We start from the raw sequence: 8,851 nt of genomic DNA on the forward strand, positions 1-8,851 counted from the left end.
TTGTATTTTCTCATTTCTAACAGAGGGATGATAGTATGTATTTGGGAATTAGGTAATTTAATATATGGGAAGTGCCTGGTGCAGTGACTGACAAAAGGTAGGAACTCCCCCAAAATTAATAAAAGTAATATGTATTCCTTTATCCCACTGGTTTAGAACCAGAGACAATTCTGTCCCCCAGGGGATGCTAAGCAACACCTGGAGACATTTTTGGTTGTCGTGATTGGAAGAGAACTTACCAGTGACATCTAGAAGACAGAGGCCAGGAATGCTGCTAAACATCATGCAAAGCACAGGCCCCCAACAGTAAAGAATGATTTAGCCCCAAAGCTCAAACGCACCAAGGTTGAAACACCCGCTTTCTTCTCTAGTGTCTGAAATCAAATATCTCATGGTATAAAACAGTCCAGAGGAGGCTGGGCACTGTGGCTCATGCATGTAATACCAGCGTTTTGGGAGTCCAAGACGGGAGGATTACCTGAGGTCAGGGGTTCGAGACCAGGTTGACCAAAATGGTGAAACACCATCTCTACTAAAAATACAAAAATTAGCCGGGAGGCTGAGGCAGGAGAATTGCTTGAGCCTGGGAGAAGAGGGGTTGCAATGAGCTGAGGTCATGCCACTGCACTCCAGCCTGGCCAACGGAGAGACTCTGTCTCAAAAAAAAAAAAAAAAAAAAGAGAGTCCAGAGGAACTTAAATAGCATATTCTGGTAGCAGATGCAGATGTACAGACACAATATAAGATAAAAAGTTGACATAATCAAATATTTGATAGCTGTAAGATTATACATGGTTCACATTGTGGGTCTTGTGATGCTTTCAAGATGATGCATTATTTAGCACACCCAACCAGGTCATATTGTATAGAGTACTTTTCTTTTCACAGTTAAAAAAACTGCATTCAAAGAAGTTTATACCTCACCCAAGTCATGCATGGACTAAAGCATGGGGCAGAATTTCAACCCATATCCTTCTGACAGTAAATCCCATGGTTTTTCCTCTGTTTTATGCTGCCAATATAATTGGCAGTGGGAGTGTGTTCATAGACTGCAGTTGATTATTAGATAATGGTCACAGGAAAAAAAAAGAAAGAAACAATTGACTGTAGTGTCCCTTAATGACTCTGTGGAGACCAGTGTGCTTCCTTCCCTTCCTTCTCAACCACCCTGAAGTCTCCTAATTTTCTTCAACCACCTCAAAACTCCATTTGCGTGCCCCTTGTGTACCATTCAAATCACATTACTCCTTGGCTTAAGCACCTCCAAGCCCTTTTCCTTCCTGGCAATATGAGCTACATCTAAAGTGTCTGTGTTCTTTACTGTTGCAATGATTATATCCCTTCCCTCCCCAAGGCTCCAGTCTCTCTCCTTATGGTCTTTAAAATCCAAATTAACTGGTTTAAATTGCCTTTATGCTCCTCCACTCCCTGGTACCTACAATTCCTTCTAATTCTCTCTATCTCTGTCTTTTCTCTCATTTCTAATACTCACTAACTGAAGTCAATAGATTAGCCTTAATTTATTTTGGGAATAGCACACTCATAGAAATTAACGTTTATAGAATATGTTTATTTTAGCTATCCTGTTACAACAGTGAAGTTAATAAAATTGATATCTAATTAAAACTAACAACCATAGTCTTATTAAAACCCAAACAATAAAGATTGCAGTGAAAATTGCATTACCCATCCTGTGCACCCTCCTATAGGAACTACTGGGTATTAAGGCTGTTGTTCAGTGTTCTCACATGAGGATCCTGACTATGTCTTGATAGCCTGTCTAGTTTTCTGGTAGGTTTTAAGGGACAGAAAAGATACCTAGCCCTCCACTGAATGGTTAAAACTGGTGGCACTACTATAATGTACTGAGACTATTTAGGATTAAACCAAGGACACTGGATATGTTTTCAGTATCAATAAACAATGTAAAAACCTCTATAAAAATGTAGCATTGTAGAATAAGAGGGAAAGAAACACAAGAACCAAGTAGCGTGTGTAGGACGGACTTTAAGAAGTAGGTAAGAAGAATCAGAACTTCTGCTGTTTGCAGGACAGTGTAGCCCAGGCCTCCGTATCATAGTCCAAGCATCGAATGGATATCTTGGCTTGTGTTAAAAACATAAGGTCAGAGGCCCCTCTACCTGCAGAAGAGAATCAGAAGAGGTCCACATCTTCACTCCACCCTCAGGAAGGCATGCTGCTAAAGCCATTGCTAGTGCAAAGAAACTAACAGAAATTGTCATAGCCTATATCTTCAACAAGACATGGTTTGTTCATCAGAAGAGCAGGAGAGATAATGTTCCACACTGAAAGCTGAATTTCAAAGATCCAAATTTTGTTTCCAGGTATAGCAAATGCCAGATTTCCCCAAATGGTGATGAAAGGACTAATTATACAGACTTCAGGGAAGTGTCACTGCCTTGCTTCATTTGATTCTTACCAAAATCCAGAAAGATCAGAGGTTCAAATGGTCATAGTGACAAGAGAATGTAGAAACTAGGCCCTGAGGAGTGTAGTGACAGCAAGCAACATGCTAAGGGCATGAGTGGAATTTTAACCCAATGCAATATTCTGACGAATCATTTTCGCCCTCTTATACCTCCTAGATGTTGAAAGAGCGGACGCTGGGGCCACATTGCCTGGGTTCAAATCTAAGCACATCTACTTTCCAGGTATAAGATCTCAAGAATATTACTTATTCATTAATGTGTGTCTTAATTTATTCATTTGTAAAGAAGGCTTAATAATAGTACTTACCTCACAGGATTGTGGTGAGGATTAAAATAGTTAATAGTGTCAGCCTTTGCTATACACAGATGCAGAACCCAGAGACACAGAGGACCAGATGTTGTATTATTTTATATAAGAGACTTGAGCATCTGTAAACTTTAATAAGCTCAGTGGAGACCTGGAACCAATTCTTTATAGATACTGAGGGACAACTATAAATGTAAAATGCTTTAAAGTGTTTCTAAGATATTCCTCATGAGCACTTAACAATCCTTACATTTGCCTTTTTAAGAAAAAACTTTATTGTGTAAAGCAATTTAGCCTACTTATAGAGACTTCAATGGACAACAGGTAAGTAAAATTATCCTTATTTTGCTTACGAGAACACTGAATATGCCAGCTACTATTTTTGCATTAAACACCCTAAAAAGTAGTGATATAAAACCACCACTTGATTAAGTTCACTGATTGTTGGTATTGGAATTTTGGATAGGGTATAGAAAGAAAATCTTGTCTGTGCTCCACACTGTCTTCACTTGAGAAGACTCAAAGGCAAGGGATGACTCAGAGGGAAGAGTCATCTGGAGACATGTTCATTAGCATGGCTGGAGGGTGATGCGGCTGTCAGCTAGGACCGGAGCTGGTTCACGGGCTGGACTGGCTCTATGTGTCCTCTCTGTGTGACCTGATTTCCTCCAGAGCCGGGCAGCCTCAGGAGAGTGGGGCTTCTCACATGCAGTCCAGAGTTTCAGATATCTGGGTAGAAGTTGCAGCATTTTTAGTGATTTTTCCTTGAAAGTTGCACAGCATCATTTTGTTACCAAAATGCCAGGGGTTTGGTCTAAGCCCTGCTGTTCACTGCACAGAAAGCCAATCACTGAGACAATGAGTATTGCCAGGGAAGAAGGCTTTAACCAGGTGCTACAGTTGAGGATATGGGAGATCACATTCACTTCCCTAAGTGACTAAAATTAGGGGTTTCTACAGTAGGGAAGAAATGTAAACATGTGGGAAAACAGGAATTAGGGAGAGATAAGAAAGAGGAGTTCATCAATAAAAACTGGTGCTTATTTGAGCAGTCATAATGGGTGAGGGCTCTGGCATCCCATTGCCCAGATGCCAAGATTTTGTAAGTTTTACTTCCTTGATACTATCTGGGAAGCCTGATGGTTGGTTTCCTGAGAAAGGAACAAGATAAAACGTGTAACTTTCTTATGTGTCAAGACTGAGAAGGTCAATTTCTATGTTTATTCAAAGAAACCATCAACATCTGTTCTGTGGGATAACTGGGCTGATTTCAACTTCAGCCACATTCTGTGGGTTGCATAAAGTCACAAGACCACTCACTTATAAGAAGAGGGAAATTAGACCTCACCTCTTGATGGAGAAGTCAAGGTTTTAGAAAAGCAAAGGAAATTACAGGTGTTGTTGCAACTATGTTTGAAAAATATAAGATTTCACATGAAGAGAGATAGGGTTTGCCAAAAATTTTACAAAAGAAAAAGTGAATACACCAGAATAAGAATGCAAAGCTTTGGATTTTTAAAGTCCTGTTCTTTGATCTGCTAGACCTTTCCCTCATTTGCAAAGAATGTCAATTAACCTTGCACATTCATGTGCAGGTACATCTGAAGATTTGGCCCTGCAGGAATGCAACTGAGGGTAGGCAGGTTGCACTGGGAATTCATGCAAATAAATTCTGGAAACTTGTCATGGGAATTTGCTTAGTGTTAGTCTTCCTTCCCTACGTGTCCCCCTTCTCTTTTAATCAATCCTCAGGGAGTAAAAATACTGATCAAAATTGAGCAGACTTCAGGGCATTGATTTGGCTGGCTCCTTTTGCAGGTGGATGAAGAACTATATAAAGCTCCAATTTAGGCTGACATGGCTGCCCCCACCCTCGTATTAAACTGGCCAAAGCCACCAGTATCTCTCCAGCTCATTTCCCGACTTTTGTTTTTATGTTCCACAGCCTTTCCCTGACATACCAGCCAAAATGATCTTTATGAAGCCTAGGACAGACAGATAATGTCTTCACTCCTCTACCTTCTGATTCTTGTTTCACTTAGAGTAAAAGTTAAAGTCTTTACAGTACCTGATATGACCTAAACATTTTTTTTTCTTCATCTTCTGTAAATCTTCCTCTAGCTCATTCTACTCTATCAATACTGGCTTCTGTATGAAACATATGATGCAAGAGCTATCTTCAGTGCCCTTGTATTTGCTCTTCTCTCTGCCAGACTCTTTCCCTATATACGCACAAAACCAGCACTTCCTTATGGTCTTTGCTCACAAGTCAGCTTCTCATTGAGGACTTTCCTGAGTACATCATTAAAAACTGTCGGAATCTCTCTGTGAAGTTTTCATCCCTGCTTCCTGCTTCTTTTATCTCCATAGCATTTGCCACCGTCTAACTAATTTTATACTTAAATGATCTATTTGTATTATTGTGTGTCTTCTGCAACCCCCATTCACACACTAGATTATAAGTTTCTGAAAACAAGATTTATTTTGTCTGTTTTATTCACTGTCATATCTCCAGAATGTAGAGCAGTGCCTGACACATAATAGGTGCTCAATGAGTATTTTTGGAATAAATGAATGAATAGATAAGTGCAAAACTACTAACTGCAGGTTAGGTTAGGTGACAGGTAATTGATGACACAGAAGAATGCTTCCATCTGAAGCTACTTAGGACTAGTTAACTAAGGAAAATGGGATGTTTCGCCATAACTCAGCCCACTTTATTGTAGTACTGGTTTGAAGTTCCAAGTACATCTGTTAAAATTGTTTATTGTTTCTTATTTGCCATTGTTCTAAAGGATATATAGAGCATTCTTGGAAATCTCTGAGATATACAGGCATAGATTTAGTATGTGCAGGAACTAGATGTTCCTGCATTTCCTAATGTCATTACTATGTAAAAATTCTCATGTCCTACTGTGGTAGGCAGCATAATCACCCCCAAAGATATAGACATCTAAATACCTGAAGCCTATAAGTATGTTATGATAAATGGCAAGAGGAAATTAAGGATGCTGATGGAATGAAGATGACCAATCAACTTGAAATGGGAGAGATTATCCTGGAGTATCCTGGCAAGCTCAGTGTTATTCTAAGACCTCAAATAAATGAAAGAGGAAATGGGGGAGTGAGAGTCAGAAGATTGCATACAACAATGAAACCAACCTCAGGGTGATGAAATTGGTGGCTTTGAAGGGCAAAAAGAAGCCAGGAGCCAAGGACTGCAAGTAACCTCTGCAGGCCACAAAAGACAAGAAAACAGATTCTTCATTGCAGTCTTTGTAAAATAACACAGTCATTTCTACACTTTGATTTTAGCTCAGTAAAACCCACATAGAACTTCTGACCACTAGAATTTTCAGATAACAGATTTGTGTTGTTTTCAGCCACCAAGTTGGTAGTAATTTGTATATTTCTAACACCTTCTTCATTACACTGCCATGCAAATGCAAAAGAAAATTCAGCCTGAAAGGGTGTAATCCTGCTACAGCATTTGGTAGAGTAAAGGGCAAGCTCTCTTGTTTTGAGACTCTTCTTTCATCAAGTACATTAAAGCACATGTTAGCACCAGTCATGAAGTTCTGGGGATAAACTTAATTTTCTGTATTCCAAAATGCCATCCAAATAACAACGCTAGCTAAAGCTTTTTGGTTTTCGTTAGAGACACATTCTGAAGATGTGGGTAGGCTACATCAGTAAAAATATCATTATTTCATTCTTTTTAGCAACTAACAAAACAGGCATTCCATTTTTGCACCAAAATAAAAAGAAAAGAAAATAGATTAAAATGCATCCTCCTTGAATTATGATGGATGAATTTTTAAATTTACCCTAATTCAAGTAAATTCCTACCTATTGAGTATAATTACATCATTTTCCTCTTTGTATGGAGACTTAAGATCAAGAAACAAAGAGCACTAGAAGTTGATTTTTTTAAAAAGAAATGTGTTTTCTCAATTCAAAACGGGAAAGGCTTTCAACAGCAGGTCTGTAGATTTTTTGAAAATCCTAATTAGACTGAATTAAATGACTAAAATGCTACTAATTACTTTTTAATTTCAAGAGAGATGTTTACAAAGCACAGTATAATGAGTAATACAGCACTTCAAATGATTACTAATGTTGCCATTTTGTCTGACTTAATCTCAATTAGTATAAATCACATTGTCATCATTGCTAATTGCCATTTCTTTCAAGCAAAATGGTAATTTCTCTTTACAATCTTAGAATTGCTGTTTATTTTCTTCAGGATATTCTACTTGAAAGGCCTAATAAAGAGAACATTTAGAGACCCCGTGTTTTCTGCAGTTTAAGTCAAATGCATTTGGTGTTATTCTATTTGCAGGATAGTGGTAATTCCTACTTACTTTTGAATAAAATGAAATTTTAACTTTTAACTATATTGTCATGCCCAATGTAAAGATAGCTATAGTTCCATAGGAGAATCTTTATTCAAATGCCAAGTAGAGTTTTCATCAACAAGGTCTAGGAGACAACAGAAATGTTTCACCTCTCTAAGGAAATTCATCATTAGAAACGGAAAGAAACTGCCTTTCAGTATTGAGAGTATTGGATTGTTCTAGGTTTTGTTTTGTTTTCATTTGTTTGTTTGTTTTTACTTTTTCTCCAGCTTCTTTCCATTGTTCTTCAACTCATGAGGAGGTAAAATCTCTCCATTAAGGCAATTATCTAATCAACCATAGGCTATTAACTGATCGTTTCTCTGTGTCACTGGATTTTAGGGAATTTCCTTCAATTTTTTGTTCAGTCATAAACATAAGGACCTTTAGAAATCATGAAGATTCTAAAAATTACAAATGAGATTTAAAAATTACACTATTTATTGTTCTAAGAGCTCTTCCAGATTTAATCTTATTTTTCTTAAAAAAGTTTAGAAATGGAATATTAACAATTTAAATTTTTCTCAAACAGATATTTTTCTTAAATCTTCGGTGCCTGTTTTATTTTTTTGTTGCATGATGAATTACCCCCAAATTAAGAGGCTTATAAAAACAAAACATTATTCTCATTGATGGGTAGGAGATTTTGGAAGAGCTTAGCTGAGTAGTTTGTCTTTAAGCCATGTGGCACCAGTGAGGGCAACTAGAAATGGAGGATTTACTTCCATGAAGGCTCTTCATGAACATGTCTGGCTAATTCAGTGCTATTCGACTTGTACTTCCAAATCCACACAGTGACTTACCCTTCAGAGCTCATTAGTGTAGTGTGAGCTTCTTGAAGCACAGAGGACTTAGTATAGACAAAATTTCTTAGAAGCCCCAATAGAAGATATTTCCCATGATCAAGCCTCAAATGTTCCAGAATGCCCTTTCTTCCATATTCTATTGGTCAAACAAGTTTTTAAGGCCAGCTCAGATTCAATGAGAGGGAAATAATATTCTCTCTCAATGGGAGAAATAGGTAAGAATTAGTATTGATCTTTAATCTACCACAGTGTGTACAACTTATATGCAAGCTAAAAATAAAATAAAATATTTTAAAATGAAAATAGATATTCATCAAAAATCTTTAAAACATCCTTCCTTCATATAATTGCCTGGTATTTTTAATGACAAAAGCTAGGATGTTTGAAATTTGACATGATTTACATAATGAAATTTCATTTGGGGTAGGTAAGTTATGTTTATTAGTAGTTCCAGATTTTTGTTGATTTTGCCCTCTTCAATATCCATTTCTGTTTCTTCTGTTAATAGCAAACCACCTTTCTTATAAGAATGTACCATTTTCGTGCTCGCTTCAGCAGCACATATGCTAAAATTGGAACGATACAGAGAAGATTAGCAAGGCCCCTGCGCAAGGATGACACGCAAATTCGTGAAGCGTTCCATATTTTTCATGAACTTCATATGGAACCAAAAGAGAGCCCGCATAGCCAAGTCAATTCTAAGCAAAAAGCACACAGCGGGGGGCATCACACTACCAGATTTCAAACTATACTACAAGGCTACAGTAATCAAAACAGGATGGTACTGGTACCAAAACAGAGATATAGACCAATGGAACAAAACGGAGGCATCAGAGGCAACACAACATATCTACAACCACACAATCTTTGATAAACCTGACAAAAACAAGC

The 8,851-nt window shown here is 37.7% G+C and overlaps 1 non-coding gene across 1 annotated transcript; it reads left to right on the plus strand.

Annotated features, from left to right (window-relative positions):
• The first annotated feature begins 8,502 nt into the window (after positions 1-8,502).
• On the plus strand, positions 8,503-8,609 carry LOC118145884 (U6 spliceosomal RNA). Its single transcript, XR_004731371.1, has one exon. It is a non-coding gene; the product is annotated as a U6 spliceosomal RNA (small nuclear RNA).
• Positions 8,610-8,851: the final 242 nt, after the last annotated feature.

Source organism: Callithrix jacchus, chromosome 10 (genome assembly GCF_049354715.1).
Source record: "Callithrix jacchus isolate 240 chromosome 10, calJac240_pri, whole genome shotgun sequence".
Lineage (NCBI taxonomy): Eukaryota > Metazoa > Chordata > Mammalia > Primates > Cebidae > Callithrix > Callithrix jacchus.